This window comes from Protopterus annectens, chromosome 10.part0 (assembly GCF_019279795.1).
Source record: "Protopterus annectens isolate FY-2018-M chromosome 10.part0, PAN1.0, whole genome shotgun sequence".
Classification (NCBI taxonomy): domain Eukaryota; kingdom Metazoa; phylum Chordata; order Ceratodontiformes; family Protopteridae; genus Protopterus; species Protopterus annectens.
Window position 1 is genome coordinate 1,639,972,869 of NC_056744.1, and position 19,520 is coordinate 1,639,992,388.

Below are 19,520 nucleotides of genomic sequence, written 5' to 3' on the forward strand. Positions count from 1 at the left end.
GATATATCACTGGTTTGATATCAGGAATGATATAAGTAAGTAATGATATACTGTACAGATGCACCTCTTACTGCATGACATGGACAAAGGGTGACAGACTTGGGGGAGAGAGGCACAAACACAGGGCAAAAGTTGACATATTGCTGTGATAAAATGAGAAAATTCCTGATGTAACAAGATTTGTTGTGATATATCTCTTCTGAGGGATATGACATCAGTAACACACATGGATGTCACCATGTACTGACTGTAATCATCAGATTATGCTACTGCACTTCTAAAGATAGGAAATGTGTGAGTAACACACCACATCTAAGACTCCAAACTCTGGCCAGTCTGCAGATAGCCCTACAGGTGAGAGTTTCCTCAACCACATAACACAGTCATGCCAGACTTTAAATCATGTAGAACAGCCATATCCACACAAACCCTGTTAAACCAACATTACTTCAAATGTAGAACAGCAATACTTACATTCTGTCCCCATGTCTGGAACATCCCCCTCCTGTTTGTTGGCCTGTCTCCACAGTGTATGTTGTAATAGGTATTTCCATCTACCCTCTATGATGCTGTTTGTCAGACACCCACATGAAGTCCTGCTCACAGTGAAGGAAAAGTGCCAATACCCACATGAAGTGCTTAGTTTTGGGAGTGTGTTTCCATGCAATTGGCTATAGGAATGATACCACAGCTGTTCCACATGTAATTAGCAAGTGGGGGACTCCAATGTGTGCACAGGCCATCAGCTGATCATGAGCATTATCTACAAAACTCAAGCTGCTGCCTATGCAAAACAGATGCACTTTTCCACATCCACCAGAGAGGGAGAGAGACAGACAGAGAGACAGAGAGAATGTAAGAAAGGGAAGGAGTAAGAGCCAAGCATGCTTGTGTATGATCTGTGGGTGGAGAGTGGGATCTGGGTATTATAATGGTTGCCTATATTGTTTACTAATCCATACTGTCACATAGTAATTGCACATGGCTGTACACATTTATGACTGTGAATTGTCTACAACAACCTATACAGTGTTTGAAAAGTGCTGGCCTTGTAATGTGGACATTGGGACATATAGGTCCTCAATATAATGATGTAGCAAAACCCACACTGTAATGGATCCTGTCATTACACAACCACCCCAACACCCACACAGGATACTGATGACACACTACAAACACACACTTACCAGCACTGAATTTCAAACTCCTACCTGGCTATGTATTGCTATTACAATGTTATGCACTTATTGCACGCATCATGGAGCTTACATGTTGGAAAGCAGTCCAAAGGTATCTTTGAAGGTGAGTGACATCAGAAGCAGTGCTAAAGGAGGGGTAAGGGAAGTGTAGTAAGTGTGAATGTCCGTAAAATCAGGTGTCAACAAAGACACGCACTCTCTCACAAGAACACACACATTATCATAGTTGGCAGGATCCAGATTAGAACTCCTACCTAACTAGTTTGTGACACTACAGTATTACACAGTTATTACAACTGCCACAGAGCTTATAGGGCTGAAACATGGCCAAAGGGTTTTTACAATGTGACTGACATCAGCAGGCATGCTAAAGTGGGGCAATGGGAGGTGTAGTGGGTGGGAATGGCCTCAAAATGATTCATCTCCACACACACACACACACACACACACACACACACACACACACACACACACACACACACACACACACACACATTTGTCAGTACTGATATCCATAGGTTTATTGCTTCACATGTGTGTAGTAGTTGAATGGTCCTGAAGGCTCTACAAGGCTAGGCCAAGGGAATAACTTGGCATCAGGCCACATGACAATAGTCTCTAGTGTGGCTCAGGCGTGTAGTCCCTGGAGTGGTCCCCAGGGGTGGGTACTGTATTCACCATTCACTCATCCGGGTTACTATTGTGGATGGCCATTGATGTGAACTGCTTTCCATGTATGTGATCTATATTCCATAACATGGACAGTGTCTGGGTTGTACACATGTCCCACACATATGTTCCTGGACATTTGGAAGTGTACTTGAGGTCTCTGGGGCATGTTGTGTGGACGTATTGTTACCTTCTGATGTAGAATTCCTGACCTCATGTGGTGAGACCTGGATATGTAACTGAGGTCGTGCTTGCACCTTCATTGACAGCATGATATGGGTATTCAGTGGAGTTAGTGACATCTGTCCATACAGGGCATGTGTATAAGGCATGGTATTCCCTTTGTGGGTTATGTTTGCAGACTCTACAGTTGTTGCAGGCATCCAGTGGGGAACATGGCAAAAGGGCCACTGTACACATTTATTTGCCTACTGAGGGGATGGAACAGGGTGCCATGTCCTTTTACTTGCTGGATAACACACACTCAGTCAGGAAATGTAACACATCAAAGTACTTTCTAATGTCAGTGGCACTGTTGTGGTCAACAGGCATGCAGTCCACTGCAATCACACCATGATTACTATATGTGAGGCAATATGCAGGTAACTACCAATATAGTAGTTGTTGCCTAGCCAAATGTGTTTGTGTATGAGACGTGAGTAGACTGTGTTCTCTGAGTAATAGAAGGGTTGATTATATTGTTCACCAATCCATAATGTCACATGTAGCGCTATGGATTGTCTACACCAGCCTCTCTGGTGTTTGACATCTGTTGTTCTTGTAAGGTGGACATTGTGACATATACTAGGTCCTCAACATAATAATTTAGCAAAACATACCCCACAATGGATCCTGTTATTATACAATCACAACAACCTCCACACAGGATATTGATGACAGACACACGCACTTGCCAGTACTGAGATTCAACCCCCTACCTACATATGTATTACTACTATAGTGTACAGCATTTATCACACATGCCACTGAGTTTATAGGATGGATGTTGTCCCAAGGTACTTTTAAAGTGAGGAATATCACCAGCCCTTGTAAATACTGGCATTGGGTGATAGATCTCAAAAATAATTTTACCCTACACACACATTTACATTTGCCAGGGGTGAGGTTCAAACCTCTATCTAACAATCTTTACGTACTGTTATGTTACGCATTCGCCACATGCAACACTGACCTTACATGACCTAGTGTTGGCAACAGGTTCTTCTAAGTTGGATGGTATCTGCAGGACTGCTAAAGTCAAGCTCTGAGATGCATACTGGGTGTAAATGGGGCCAAAATCTTTGAGGTATAGACATACATATGTATACACACAAACACTTGCCACAAATGAGTTTCAAACCCATACCTATGTAGTTACTACTACTAAATTGGTCTGCATTTATGGTACACTCCATGTAGCTTATATGTTGGAGGGCTGTGCCAAGGTATCTTTGAAGGTAACTAACATCAGCAGCAATGCTAAAGGAGGGGTAAGGGGAGAGTAGTAAGTGTCAATGTCCATAAAATCAGGTATCATCAAACACACACAGTTTTACAGTTGCCATGTCTGGGATTTGAACTCCGACCTAACTAGTATGTTACACTATAGTACTTTGCAGTTATTCAAGTGCCACAGAGCTTATATGCTGGCGAGCTCTCCAAAGGTATCTTTGAAGGTGACTAACATCAGCAGTAGTGCTAAAGGAAGGGTAAGGGGAGAGTAGTAAGTGTCAATGTCCATAAAATCAGGTATCATCAAGGACACACACACACACACACACACACACACACACACACACACACACACACACACACACACACACACACACACACACACACGCACAGTTTCACCGTTGTCATGTCAGGGATTAGAACTCCTCCCTAATTAGTATGCTACACTATAGTATTACACAGTTATCACAAGCACCACAGAGCTTATGGGGTTGGCTGTTGTCCAAAGGGTTATTTCAAGGTGACTGACATCAGCAGGCATGCTAAAGTAGGGTAATGGGAGGTGTAGTGACTGTAAATGGCTTCAGAATCATTCATCTCCACACACACAGTTTCACAGTGCCATGTCTGGCATTATAACTCCTGCCTAGCTAGTTTTCTACACTACAGTATTACACATGTATCACAAGCACCACACAACTTATAAAGCTGAGACTTGGCCAGAAGGCTATTTCAATGTGACTGACATCAGCAGGAGTCCTAACATGGGCAATGGGAAGTGCAGTGTGTGTGAATTTCTCATAAACCATTCCTCTGGAAATGCACACACAAACACACAAACTCAGTCACACACAACTTTACATTTGACAGGACTGGGTATACAAATGCTAGATGAATACTGATTTGTACTATTGTGTTATACAGTTATCACAAGCACTACAGATGCTATAGGGCTGAGGGCCACCAAAAGCAATGTCTACAGTGATTGACATCAGCACATAATGTGATATCGGCCAATTGGATGTGTGGTAGGTGGGACAGGCCTCATGATGGAAATCTCTCTGTCACTGTCTCTCTCTTCCCCACATCTCAGTGTATGTATGTTTGACATATTATAGTGTGTTGGCCTTGGATATGTGTGAGTATTCCTATCCAATGTGTATGCAAAGCATGAATGGTGTACAATGTGCTGTGTGTGCACAGACATCTGTGACTGACAGAAATGTATAATCCACTGTGTTGTCAGACATGAGCTTCATTTCTCTAAGTGTAGGAACATGCCCAGCATGACCTGTATTGAGTGTGTGAATCCATTCCAGGTAGGTTGTACTCCAGTCCAGGGTTTGGTATTCTACACCTACTGCTAGCAACCTGTAGCTGCAGGATATCTGTAGATAGGATGACAATATGGAGTCACAATGGGTGACAGATAGTGGGATACTGTAACTATAGGATGACAATATGGAGTCACAATGGGTGACAGCTAGTGGAATATTGTAACTATTGTGTCTGTACTGCTTGTGTTACATGATTGGTGTTAGCAGAGATATTCAGACATATGTATTGTTTTACACTGTGATATATTATGTCATCAACTACTGACAGATATACTTATTTGCTCACAAATATTTCCTGGGAAATACAAGATGAATGAAGCTGTGTCCAGTATTGTGGTCTGCAGCCTACATATTCTTGCGCACTCATGAAATTCTGGAGGGGTAGCTGCAGACACTTGCTGATGGGTCTGTGTAAATGGTCCAGCACCTTGGTACTGTAGTGGCTGAGAATCCCCTTTTTGTACATATATCAATGTAACAGAGTGGCCATATCCTGCTGTGGCCATACCTCTCAGCTGTACAGATTCACCGATGTTACCCAGGCACAGGGCTTATATATCTGGTCAGTTCCCCTTCACATTGTGGTTTATGAGCAGGTTTCTAGCCACCCATTACTGGGTTTGCAGGCAGGAGTAGTATGGGAACACATCAGAATTTCAGACTTCACACACTCCATGATGTCCATGCTTCTACACCCCCCACTCTGTTATTCTGTCCTCTTCCTAACATTATGCGAGCAATATCTGATAAGTATCCCTATAGTTGTCCCTTCATCCCAGCAGTATTTAGGGAGTGGTCCACAGTTCATGCAGTAGGACATGGTGGGCATGCTACTGGGATTTGTCAACATGGCCTTGCATTGTGTTCTGTTGACTGTGTTATGTTGTTAGTTGAGACCCCATGGGATAACATACATTGGCACTACGGGTGAGGCACAGGCCTTTGACAGAGGACTGTAGGCCATTTGGTAGTGATGCAGGCTGTCTGTAGCAGTCCAGTGCATTCTGTCACTCCTACATTCCCAGGCTGCGAGCCACTGGATTCCCCTGTGGTGACAGGGTAAGTGTGCGAGATATTAATGGCAATAGTTCCTGTCCATATTAATCCACTGGTCTGGATGCTGGCAGGGTGCTGCTTACAGCTAGGGACACACCTGCATGTGATACCTAGTCAGCATGCTGCATTCTGTGGGTTTTCCCATACAGAAGTGGGGGTCATACTGTACTCATTCCCAACAGCAAGGATATGACCTGTGATAAACCTGTGGCTGATGGTGGGGTGAGCTGAGTGCATGTGTGATATGGAAGCTTCTTGCAACTGACTCACAGATATACATGGGACATTCCCCTTATGCTGCCTTGTGCAGGGATATAGGCAGTCTGTCATTACTTCATAACTGTGCCTTTTGGGGTCTGCCACTGATTTGCCAGACTATAATAGTATTCCATACTACACAAACAACTAATGTGCTGCTAACTTGTATGTACAATTCCAGAGGTGTGTGCAGCTGACAGTTATATTTTATGTGCTCTGTCTAGGGTACTTCCACCTGTGTACTGTGTGTATGTCTGGGCCCACATTCATGGCATGTCCATCTTTCAGATGGTGACAGATACTGACATCTGGACAGTGAGTATAGATGACTGCTAATAGGTATTGCTGAGAAGCATTGCGGTTGGCACTGCAGTTGTCGGAGCATAGCCCTGTCATCAACAGTACTGGTTATAGGCCACTGAGAGACAACCCTCCATGCCTACATGCTGACCACTTCCTGACAAAATTGATCACACAACAACCTAACACATGGACCCCTGCATATTGTACACATGCAACAATCTATCCTGTTGATTGGGCCAGCTCAGATAATCTGTGTGCCACTGTTATTAAACCCATACATACATGTTACTGAATTTCGACATAGGATTTTGGGGGGGCACACCTGATGACTGTAAACATTTGCTATGACTGTACTGATATTTCTGGTACTCTGTTGGCTTCCATTTCATTTTGTATTCTGACCTATCATGCAGACTGGAGGCATATCATACAGATCTTAGGTTTTATTGGCCTACATTTCACTTTCAGACTTCTTACCCTTCAGAAATAATATACAACTGCCAGACCTGTTGTAGTCTGTCTGTGTAGGTCAGGAGGGGGGTTGTCAACCACTGCCATCAATTGGAGGCCTTAGCCCAGACTTTCTTTATGGTCATCTACACCTGTCCTGCTGGCTGTGGCTGGTAGTGGGTATGTGTGCCTCACTGACATGCATGTTTGTATCCTATGGACACACATTTGGGCCACCACATGTACTGCAGTGGGATTTGTCACCTTGTCTAGTACTGCCTAGTATGTTGACATCAGTATTTGCTAGGGATTTCATGCTGCCCATATAGGTGCCCACTATCTGCTGCCATCCCATTCAGCCACCCCGATTCCCTTGCATGCTCACGTCCATACCACAGATACAACTATAGGAACATACTACTCCATTCAGCAATTGATAGGAAGAGTGACTTACCTTGATGCTGTGCCAGTATTGAGGATGGTGCTGAAGGGCTGACTATGTTGGATGCACATAGTACACTCCCTATACATGGTTGAGCACAGGCAGTGTCATGTTTGGTATCCCTTTTACTGTATGTGCGAGTCAGAGAGAGGTGTCATTCCCTGGGTCCCTACTGTGTCAGTGTATGTGCTATGTGTTGCCTCTTTGTCAAAGCCTGGGCATACTGGGCATGTCTCCTTCTGTCTACATGGGCAGGCTCAGGTTGTTCCTCCTCCTCCGAGTCCTTCTGTGCCTGTGATGGCCTTAGCAATTGTAGGGTGCTGTGTGGCCTTGCCCTGTGCTGTTCCTGCTGCAACTGTTTCTGCAGGATCATATTGTGTAGCATGGCACATACTATGAACATTTGTGTACATGTAGCTGGAGAGTACTACAAAGCTCCACTGGATATGTCCAGGCAGCAGAACCATGACTTGAGCATCCCAAACACACACTCTATCATGATTCTGGTTTATGCATGTGGCTCATTATGGAGTTCTTGTTTGGGTGTGTGTGTATTTCTGATAGGTGTCATCAGTCATGGCTCCTGTGCATAACCAGCATCCCCCACTAGGTGGCCATATGGGATGTCCCCACTGGCAAATGACTGGTACAGCTGTGTCATATGCCAGATGTGGGAGTCATGATAGTTTCCAAGGCTGCTAGCACACACATTCAAGATAATGCCCTGGGCATCGCACACAACCTGGCAGTTGATGGAGGGGAAGCCCTTGTGGTTTATGTAGACCCTACCCCGCTCGCTGGGTGGTGCTTTGATGTGTATGTGCATGCAGTCAATAGCAACCACTACCTCAGGGTATTCTGCTATTTGGTGAAAGAGATGCATATTACTGGTCAACGCTGCACAGGTGTTGAGAAATATATGTGCTCACCGGCATGTGCTGACATGGCATCCAGGAACTGATGGAGTAACCTGGATGCTGATGCCTGTGAGATCACCAAGATATCCCCAGTTGCCCTTTGGAATGTACCTATGGCTAGTATTCTTAAGCCTACACATACCTTGGTATCCACTGGGATGGGTTACCCCCTGTTGGTTCTGTGTGTGAGGCGTGGCCGGCACAGCTCAACAGTTTGCTGTAGAATGTCCCTGTCCACCCTATAGCGCTCCACTATCTCCAGCTCATGTAGCCCCTGGTAGGTTCTCCTGGGTCTGTAAACTCTTCTTCTTCTCCTCACTGTGGGTTGGTCATCAGCATTCACATACTCACCACCTTCAGCCTCTTGCACATATTGATCTATGAGAGCAACAGCAGCCCCTAACATTTTGTTAGTTTTGTCAGGTAAAATTTCCCCATCTGTGTACACCGGTGGTGTAGAGTTTGTGGGAAAAAACAGACTGAAAGGTGTTTGCATAGTTTATATAGTGTGCTAGGCTGTTCCATGTGTAATTGGCTGATTCTGATACATTTCACCTGCCAGCTATGCTAGTTCTCCTTGATTGCCTTCCTACTGCTGTTTTCCCTTCTCATTGCCTTCCTGTTTAAGCCCCAAGGTGCGGCAACCATACCCAATGCTCAGATGTGAACAGAGCTGCTATTTTTTTGTTTTGTTTAAAACCTGTTGCGTGGTGTGCACACCCATTTAGGCAATGTAAACACTGCTAGGCAGCCTCAGACACACCCCCTCCCTTAGCTGTGCTTAGCTAAGGGCAAACACGGGCCACAGAGCTCCAATAAGCTTACAGCATGCATGAAACTCCCCCTTATGAAGTCATCTACCTCTTATTCTTATACAGTGGTGTTGCTGCACCTACATGGTTGAGTGCAAGCTAACACTGACAAGAAATCTGTGATTCAGTATCAATCCCCTCATTTGCATAAAACAGAATGCTAAGTCATAGTTACCACACTCACACTCAGCCTTCCCCCTTAGCAACCACTATTCCCTGGCATTGTTGTCTTATGCATACCATTGACTATTATGGCAAAATGCTGATTTGAGCTTAAAAGCTTATTTCCAATTTTTTTCTTATTTTCGGGCCGATCCCATTTGCACACCACTGCCCTACACATAAACGGCCAAAATTGGCCAAAAAAAAAAGTTATTTTTTTATACTTTTGCAACTATTTCTCATGCCAATGGCCATATATTTGGCCAATGGCATGCCTACTACATTGAATACATGCTTTCTTTGGAGCTGTCATGCCTCTATTTTGTAATTTGCAGAAATGTATTTGGTTAGTAACCGAATACATTTCTGCAGGTTACACTATTCCTGCACAGATGACTGCCTGCTTCCTGCATCACTAATTCACCTCATTTGCATGGTTTTCACAAGCAAATGGGGTAATTAGCATATAGCAGTGGTCTCCATGCAGGAATAGTATAGGAGCGCTTGTGCAGATCCCAGAAATGCATTCCTGGACAGCTCGTCAGCCATATTGCATGCAGCAGCTCTTGCACTATTCCTGCACTCCGTGCAGAGCTTGCTGAATCCAGGGGACTATTTGTTTAAACTTGACTTTTGTACTTGAAAAAAGAATCAGTAATTGATGTATCAAATATGACCAATCAAGTTGCCAGTATGCACTCCGTAGAAACAAAGCTTCTAATTTAAAATGAAAACATACACACACACACACACACACACACACACACACACACACACACACACACACACACACACACACAACTACTAAAGTAAACCTAACAACAAAAACAATAGCCCACATCTTTGTTTGGTGTGACAGAGCAAGGGGCTGAGAACAGGAAGAAATGGAAACAGATGATCTGCTGTGGCGATCCTAATGGGAACAGCCAAAAGATGATAATGAGATGATGCAACAAGTCTGCAAACAGCACTGCAGCGTGCCATGCATATGTATGAAGGCACTCTGCTGTGCTCTAAAATGTACATGGCTCCATGTACGAGTGCAGAGGGTGTGTCTGAGAGCAGAGCTGTCAAAATATACATATCCCCTGCACTCCAGAATTGCATTTCAGCAATTTAAAATGAGCGAGAATGCTGATAACACTGCCGCCCATCAGGATAAGAAATCTGGTCAAAGCCATAAGGGACAATTTTCCCTACCAAGGCAAAAGTTGATAGAATATTAGCATAAGCACATAGCGCACATCTCCCAACCCGTCAGAGTAAGGAATGTGGACAAAGCCAAAAGGGACAATCTTCCCTCAAAGCAGAAAGTTGATAGAATAACAAGTTCAGCACTAGCAGGGACATTCTGAAGGGTACAAATAAAATCACAACAAATATTTTTTTTTTTTATAAATGCAATAAAGTTTAAGCGTATCTGTGCAGGTGTGCCCATTGTTTAGCTATGCTTAGACCAGCTTAAACAGCACAAGAAGTTAAATAGCAAGAGACATCCAACTTAAACAGTACTGCAATAGTATAGTGATTACAATGTATGCTTTGTAAGCAACCATTCCTGGTTCGATACCCACTGTTACCAATTTGCACTTTACATGTGAAAGCAGTGCATAAACTTTTTTTTATAATTAGCTACTAAATAACATATATTTGTTAACCAGAGTACTGTAGTTGTCCAGCTGTGAAGTGTCAGTTTAATAAAGATGTGAAACCCCCATATAAACACAAGTGCCCCATACACTATAGTCACACATGAATAAATGTAATGAAAGCGCATTAGGAGATGTCAGGGACAGTAAACAAATTTATAATATGTAATGATTGATGAATCATTCCCATACAGCAGATAGTCTATAAAATAAATATTAAGCAATGTTAAGCATTACACAGCTCTGCTTACCATGTGTAAGCATTATGTAAATATGACTGCTAAGCAATGAGTAGCCAGCTAAGTGGATTTGCCCATTGGTAAGCAATGCTGATCCTGTCCCTTTAAGCACTGCCAACATTAGCTAAGCAGGTTTGCCTATAGCTTAACTTAACTCAGCATATTCAAAACTGTCCACTCACAGAAAAGGGTGGGAAATAGGCCGTATTTAAACCCCACAGAAGGGAATACAGCTCATAACTGGTTGCAGCTTTCCACTGTAGGCAGTATGGCAGGTTTTGACGAGGGCATGCACTTCCGGGCACAGCACTGGGGCATACAGGAGTCCAAGGTCATGGTAGGACTCCTGGTAAATAGCCATGATGACAGACTGCTGCAGGAGCAGTACCAGGGCTCCCAATATAAAGCAGAAGCCTGGAGCTGTCTCGCCCATGATCTCACCAGTGCCACTGGTATCCCTCAGACTGGTGAGCAGGTCTGGTACCACTATGCCAACTTGAAACAGAGAAAGAGGTAGCTCTTGGATGAGTAGGTCCAAGAAGCAAGGCAGAGGGGTGATGTCCCAACAGTGTGTAAGTATTCATATCAATAACTGTTTACCAAAGTCCAGCCCATGTATGTGATGGATAGGAATGGCTAATTATTTCTCTATTCCCTTTACAGCTGCAGCTGAGCAGGCTGTGAACCAGGAAGCCCATGCCAGTAGGCTGCAAAGGCTGCATCACGAAGCTGGTGAGCAACAATCCTGCTAGTAGTAGTCATACCAAATAAATATAAAGTAGTAGAAAGTCACCTGGCAGTATAAAAACTGTGCATGGGTTGTACTGAATAAACTAGACAATATGACAGTAATAGTCCATATAGGTGATATTTCAATAAAACTGTAACTGCCTGGCAATAAAGTTCTAAATCCTGGACTGGTAGTGTTTACTCTGGTATTGTATGGCATTTAGTGTTGCAATCTCTGAATAGTAATGTTGTGTTAACCACTGTTACAGACACTGTGCTATATAAAAATATGTCTAGGAATGTCTGTATAAGACTGTTATAAGTACAAGATCTGATTGTACAACCAAGAGAGACTTAGAAAGAAAACACTAAAGGAACAGACAGCAGTTTATAAATAGCTCACTCTGATGAAACTCTTATTGTAATTTTAGCACACACAGCCACGGTTCGAATTGTGGAAGTGGTAGTAAGCTGTATGCATAAGCATATCTCTCAACCTTACAGATATTCACAGAATGTCCAGATAATTGGGTCATATTTTGGCCTGTTCCTGTCTCCCTGGCAAATCACTGGGATGATCTCAGAATTGTAGCCACTAAATAATGACATACATTTGATTTTCAGACCTCAAATCCTTCAGAAAATGTTTATTAAAACAAATCCTGTTATTCTAGCAACTCTCAAAGTTTATAAGAGCACTATTCAAAATATATCCCTATTTGTACTCCCATGTTGCCAAGCTTTGTCCAGAGTGTATGCATTAAGAGACTGAGAGGTATGTGCATAATATTAACTAGGAATCTGGGAATATGTGTAGAAACAGTCAGGTAGTGTTAACAAACATTCCCTCCACAGGTCTACCAGGTAAGAGAAGTAGAATGTAGCTATAAGACAGTTGAAGTATACACTGTATACAAACATACCACTGCCCAAACCAAGGCCATAGGGTATTGTAATAATACCTGTAGAGCAATGATTGGAGCAATGATCATTAAAGTTGTGAGTACTGCAAGGATATATAAGTTGTTAATTGACATCTCCCCCCACACACACACACACACACACACACCATATCTGCAACAATAATCTAAACACACAAATCAATGGGTATGTTTACACCAAACCTACTGTTGGGACATATACACTATTGTTCAACAAATATTGAAATGTAGAAGAAAAAACCACACTGCCAGGTAAAGCACTCTCCTTAAATAAATGAAAACAAGCACAGAAAGTATAGAGTGCACCATGGACCGTATCACAATGCAAATCGATTCCCACTAAGTTCTTCAATTAGATAAATGAGTTCCAAGGTATTAAGTAAAAATCCACTTTATTAAAAACGAAAACTGCAGAGAATAGTGTGAGCGCTTTCGCGTTGGCTCACAACGCTTCATCAGACATAAAAACATACTGCAAGGTAGGTCATTAAATACACATAAATTGCATGATGTCACAATCACTTAAAAGGGCAATAAAAACAAAACATTGTTCCAAAACTACATATTAATGCTTGAGGGATCTGGCAGCTAAGAAGGGCTTAATGGTGAACCTATCATTAAGCCCAAACCTGTGTGCTTGAAGCTTCAGTATCCATTTAATTTCTCTTTCCTCCACTCTATTTTGTAAGTTACCTAGTCTTCCATCTATATGAACTAATTCTAAAACCAAGAACTTGAAAATATGTGTATTTCCAAGCTCAATAGTATGTTTCGCCAATGCGTTTAGGGCATTGCCTTTGGTGATAGTATAAGCATGCTCCCTTATTCGTTCACGCAACGATCTAGTGGTCATCCCTACATAAAATTTATGACAAACCTGACAGTCAGCTAAATAAACTAGGTTGGTGGACCTACAAGTTGCATAATGGTTAAATGTGTATGATCTTTGTGTAATGGAATGTTTATATGTTTGTGTGCTAGGACCGGCAATGTATCTGCATTGATTGCAGGATTGACAAGCAAAAGTGCCGGTCTTGTGGGTGTTGTGTTGTGTATGATTGTGAGGTCTATCATAACATAGAAGTCTATTCAGGGAAAGCATATTCTTATAAGCTACTCTGGGTTGAGTGTCTATAAGGGATTTGATGTCTTCATCTATCATCAGTAAATGCCAATGTTTGTTAAAAATTTTGAGAACATGGTCGTTTCTGTTGGTATAAGGTATAACAATTCTGTTGTGAGACGTATGTTCCAACGTCTGGTGACTCATTTGAGTATTCGGTCTGGTGATGAGTGGGGCACCCTCATTGATCCTTTTGGAATCCCCTTCCAAAATGACCTTATCCACTAACTTCTTATTATAACCTCTGGAAATAAAATTCCTGGCTAAGCAAGTTTTATGCTGTTGATAGGCTGTTTCTGTTGACGTCAGCTTAGAAACCCTTGTGGTTTGGTTCCTGACTATGTTCTTATAAATATGTTGAGGGTGCATACTCCCTCGATGTAAAAGGTTGTTTTTCCAACAGCTCTTTCTGAAGAGCTCAGTGTCAAAACCATGTTCACCCATGATAACCTTGATGTCTAGAAAGTCTATGTCAACTGTGGAATGATTGCAATCAAAGCCAAGAAAATCTGTGGACGTATTTAAGTATTCAACAAAGCCCAATAGTTCAGGAAGCATTCCTGCCCATATGAGGAACACATCGTCCACAAATCTGTTGTAAAACTTCAAATGGCTAGAGAAAGTGGGATCATCAATGAACACAAAATTGTGTTCCCATTGTGCCAACACCAAATTAGCATAGGCGTTGGCACATGGGGTGCCCATTGCTACACCCTTGGTTTGTAAAAAGTATTCATTGTGATAACATAAAACATTGTTTTCTAGAACAATCTCAAGAAGCAACATGTACCTATTAACAATATAGGGAGCCAATTGGTTACGTGTCAATAAAGCTCTAACGTACTCCAAACCTTTGTCGTTTGGAATAGAGGTAAACAAAGATCTGACATCCAATGTAACCAGTAAAAAATTATCAAAAGATGAAAATGTGTTGTTGAAAACTGCTAGATTATTGAGAAAATTGCTAGTGTCCTTTAAGATGTATCTGACCTCTGAAACAATGGGTTTCAACATCTTGTCGAGGTAAATCAATAGGGGTTCAGTTAGCCAACCCCGGCTGGACACAATAGGACGCAAAGGCGGATCAAAGGTATTCTTATGTATTTTAGGGAGCCCCCTAAATGATGGTATTAAGGGCTTTTCTACTTAATACCTTGGAACTCATTTATCTAATTGAAGAACTTAGTGGGAATCGATTTGCATTGTGATACAGTCCATGGTGCACTCTATACTTTCTGTGCTTGTTTTCGTTTATTTAAGGAGAGTGCTTTACCTGGCAGTGTGGTTTTTTCTTCTTGATTAATTGCCGTTCTTATCCACGTCTCTGCCAGGACATGGCTGCTGTACCTGTTGAATCAGCGCTGAACTCTAGAAACAATGGACTGTTTAATTTGGATGGACTTGTTGACTTTGAGGTCAACCCATTACTTAAATTGACTGTAATTGATTTTAGTCCTGAAGGAGATACAGCGCATAACTTCAGGAACAATATGCAAATTACAATGGCTACAAGGAATCTTGAAAATAAGCTGCATAAACTCCGGAACACACAATGGCAGAAACTACACATGGAAGCCTGCATCAAATTCAGGTTAGTTCCGAGGGGTTTGAGAATTTTGAAAATGCCAGCCTTCGGCAACTCTCATCCTGAATTATTAGCCAAGTGGCAAAAAGGTGTAGCAATGGGCACCCCATGTGCCAACGCCTATGCTAATTTGGTGTTGGCACAATGGGAACACAATTTTGTGTTCATTGATGATCCCAATTTCTCTAGCCATTTGAAGTTTTACAACAGATTTGTGGACGATGTGTTCCTCATATGGGCAGGAACGCTTCCTGAACTATTGGGCTTTGTTGAATACTTAAATACGTCCACAGATTTTCTTGGCTTTGATTGCAATCATTCCACAGTTGACATAGACTTTCTAGACATCAAGGTTATCATGGGTGAACATGGTTTTGACACTGAGCTCTTCAGAAAGAGCTGTTGGAAAAACAACCTTTTACATCGAGGGAGTATGCACCCTCAACATATTTATAAGAACATAGTCAGGAACCAAACCACAAGGGTTTCTAAGCTGACGTCAACAGAAACAGCCTATCAACAGCATAAAACTTGCTTAGCCAGGAATTTTATTTCCAGAGGTTATAATAAGAAGTTAGTGGATAAGGTCATTTTGGAAGGGGATTCCAAAAGGATCAATGAGGGTGCCCCACTCATCACCAGACCGAATACTCAAATGAGTCACCAGACGTTGGAACATACGTCTCACAACAGAATTGTTATACCTTATACCAACAGAAACGACCATGTTCTCAAAATTTTTAACAAACATTGGCATTTACTGATGATATATGAAGACATCAAATCCCTTATAGACACTCAACCCAGAGTAGCTTATAAGAATATGCTTTCCCTGAATAGACTTCTATGTTATGATAGACCTCACAATCATACACAACACAACACCCACAAGACCGGCACTTTTGCTTGTCAATCCTGCAATCAATGCAGATACATTGCCGGTCCTAGCACACACACATATAAACATCCCATTACACAAAGATCATACACATTTAACCATTATGCAACTTGTAGGTCCACCAACCTAGTTTATTTAGCTGACTGTCAGGTTTGTCATAAATTTTATGTAGGGATGACCACTAGATCGTTGCGTGAACGAATAAGGGAGCATGCTTATGCTATCACCAAAGGCAATGCCCTAAACGCATTGGCGAAACATACTATTGAGCTTGGAAATACACATATTTTCAAGTTCTTGGTTTTAGAATTAGTTCATATAGATGGAAGACTAGGTAACTTACAAAATAGAGTGGAGGAAAGAGAAAGTAAATGGATACTGAAGCTTCAAGCACACAGGTTTGGGCTTAATGATAGGTTCACCATTAAGCCCTTCTTAGCTGCCAGATCCCTCAAGCATTAATATGTAGTTTTGGAACAATGTTTTGTTTTTATTGCCCTTTTAAGTGATTGTGACATCATGCAATTTATGTGTATTTAATGACCTACCTTGCAGTATGTTTTTATGTCTGATGAAGCATTGCGAGCCAACGTGAAAGCGCTCACACTATTCTCTGCAGTTTTCGTTTTTAATAAAGTGGATTTTTACTTAATACCTTGGAACTCATTTATCTAAATATTGAAATGTGTTTCCATTAATGTTCCATGTTGAAATACTATCACTGATGGCCTGCTGTTATCAATGTAACTTGCATGCTGTTGCAATGGCCATTGTGGTTCCATATATGTATGTGTTCTGCTTGCTATGCAACTTTTCCATATCTGGTGTTTTGGGTTAATGGGAATATCTATGCATGCTGTTATAACTAATCCTGGATTGTGTTGAGAATTACTAACACATGTATGCTCTAAAACTGCAACACCATGGCACATTTAGGAAGGCCGGTGCCAGCGGACGCACCTCTCCCACCTCATCTGGCAGTGGCACCGGGGGACCTCCTCGTCTGCTGGCATTGCACCACCTTCTGGTTGAACTGCTTCAGGGGATGGGGCTCTCCACCCCAGGAGCGGGCGTGGACAGGATCCTGTCACCCGAAGTCAGGTCCGGGGATTAGTGAGTAGTAAGCTCCAAAGGGAGTTTGGAGATCTGCTATGCCAGCTTGAGGGCCGTGTGGTGCATTTGGAGGGTCAGCCCCCCCCTCCTGCTCAGCCCTCAGCCACCTTCGGGGCCATGAAGGTACAGTGGTGACTGCCCATGGGTGGGGACATCAGTCCCACTGTTTCCATTTGGGAGCTCATGGGCTTCCGATTTCCAAACACCCCTTCGCATCCAAGGTGTTTACCCCCCATGTCTCATATTTATTTATTTTATTTACAGTTTGATTACTGGGGAACTCCACTGGGCTGAATTGACCAATTTTCAGTGGAGGCCCAGGAAGAAAAGCTCCAAGATGCATTATACAATTTAGGTACAACTGATAGTTAATATTAAAGATAATATTATGTAGAATAGTTACTCATAAATGCATTCAATATCATGCATAGTTAACAAATTCATTAAGCTTAAAGGTAGGGATCATATAGTTTCATTTGAGGAAAACAGATATGTGTTGGGTGTGGAAACAGTTTACATACAAACCTTTTAAGAAAATGTAAATACGATTTACATACATACATCAAAAGTAGAATGTTATTTACAATATTTACAAGGTTGGGCTGTGAGAGGGTAGCTGTATGAGTTGTTGAGAGCTTAGACAGAAGCTATAGAAATTGTTGAGTGCTTTGATAGGCTCATAGGAAGATAACTATGAGAGTCGTAGAGCTTGGGAACCAGAGAGAGAACCCCCTTTGATTAGATTGGATGAAGGCAGGTACATATATACTGCCCTGTAGGCTCTCTTGTCTGTCTTGTCTGTCTTCCTACCCAACCTACCTCCCCAAATATATCTACTATTCTTCCCCAGCATCCCACTCTCACCTTAAAAAAATGGGGCAATCTGTTCCCAAAAAATAATTTTGTCCCATACTTAGCTGTCCATTTTGCACGTGTCCATTGGACACGTAATCTGGTCTAATTGGCTTCACAACACATTATTGTTGTCCTCACCCCTCTCTAAGGGGTTTGAGTGTCCAAATATACCTCCGAATTCAGTATATATGCACAGCTTGTTGCTGTACAAGAAATTGACAGCTATGGACCTTCTTTACATCCATCCTGCACATCTCTAGCTACTTTGCCTATTGTCTTTCCTTCTTTGTACCCCCTTATTCACCACTTTTCTATCACCCCTTTTTTCTTTTCTTGTAAAAAAAATTGCCCAGGATAAGGGGGAGTAAGCACTTTTAAGCAGTAGTAACCAGGTTTAAGCCTGTTTGTGTGGCACTATGCAATGCCTACACAGATTAAGCACTTTTCAGGCTTTTTGTAAGCATATTTAACCAGTAGTTAGCATTGCTTACCACTGCACACACCCATGCAAACCTGCTTACAACTGCTTAAAAGTACCTTAATCGCTCTGTATCCAACAGACATTGTTCTGCCCAGCAAAAAATAATCAGCCCTTGCAAGTCTCTAACCCAGGACCCTGCACACCATAGGCACAGCAAGTTACCACTAAGCCATTTGAGCTGTAGCTAGGTGTGATGTTGTTTCAAACATATCATGCAGGACAGTCATTCAACAGTAGGGAAAATGTAGATATATATATATATATATATATACATATATATATATATATATATATATATATATATATATATGGTTCCCATTCAGAAGCCTGAAACATCATAAGCCTGAAAATCAAAATCCTGAAACCAAAAGCCTGAAAATTCAGAATCCTGAAAACTCAAAATCCTGAAAGCCCAAAATCCTGAAAGACCAAAATCCTGAAACTCAAAATCCTGAAAACACAAAATAGACATACTGATGTCATTGTGGCTTTGCTATTGTTAGCCCTGTGGTGTTAGGTCATGCGTTGGGGTCAGGTAAGTGTGCTTGGTTTTATTTTAGGTTAGGCGGTTTAAGTGAGTTAGGGTTAGCAGGTTAGGCATGTATGCAATAGTGACAAATATTGGGGTTAGGGGCGGTTTAAGTGAGTTAGGTTTAGGCGCGGTCAGGTGAGTGCGATAGTGACGGACCTTAGGGTTAGGGTTAGGGTCAGGGTCAGTTGGTAGATATTAGTGTCTTTATAGTGACATATTAGCATTATTTGTGTTTTCAGGATTTTGAGTTTCAGGATTTTGGTCTTTCAGGATTTTGGGCTTTCAGGATTTTGAGTTTTCAGGATTCTGAATTTTCAG

General features: G+C 42.0%; 1 protein-coding gene across 1 annotated transcript in view; it reads left to right on the forward strand.

Annotated features, from left to right (window-relative positions):
• LOC122814356 overlaps window positions 1-19,520 on the forward strand; it is a 608,759-nt gene that overhangs the window by 94,723 nt on the left and 494,516 nt on the right. The gene's annotated exons all lie outside the window — the stretch shown is intronic.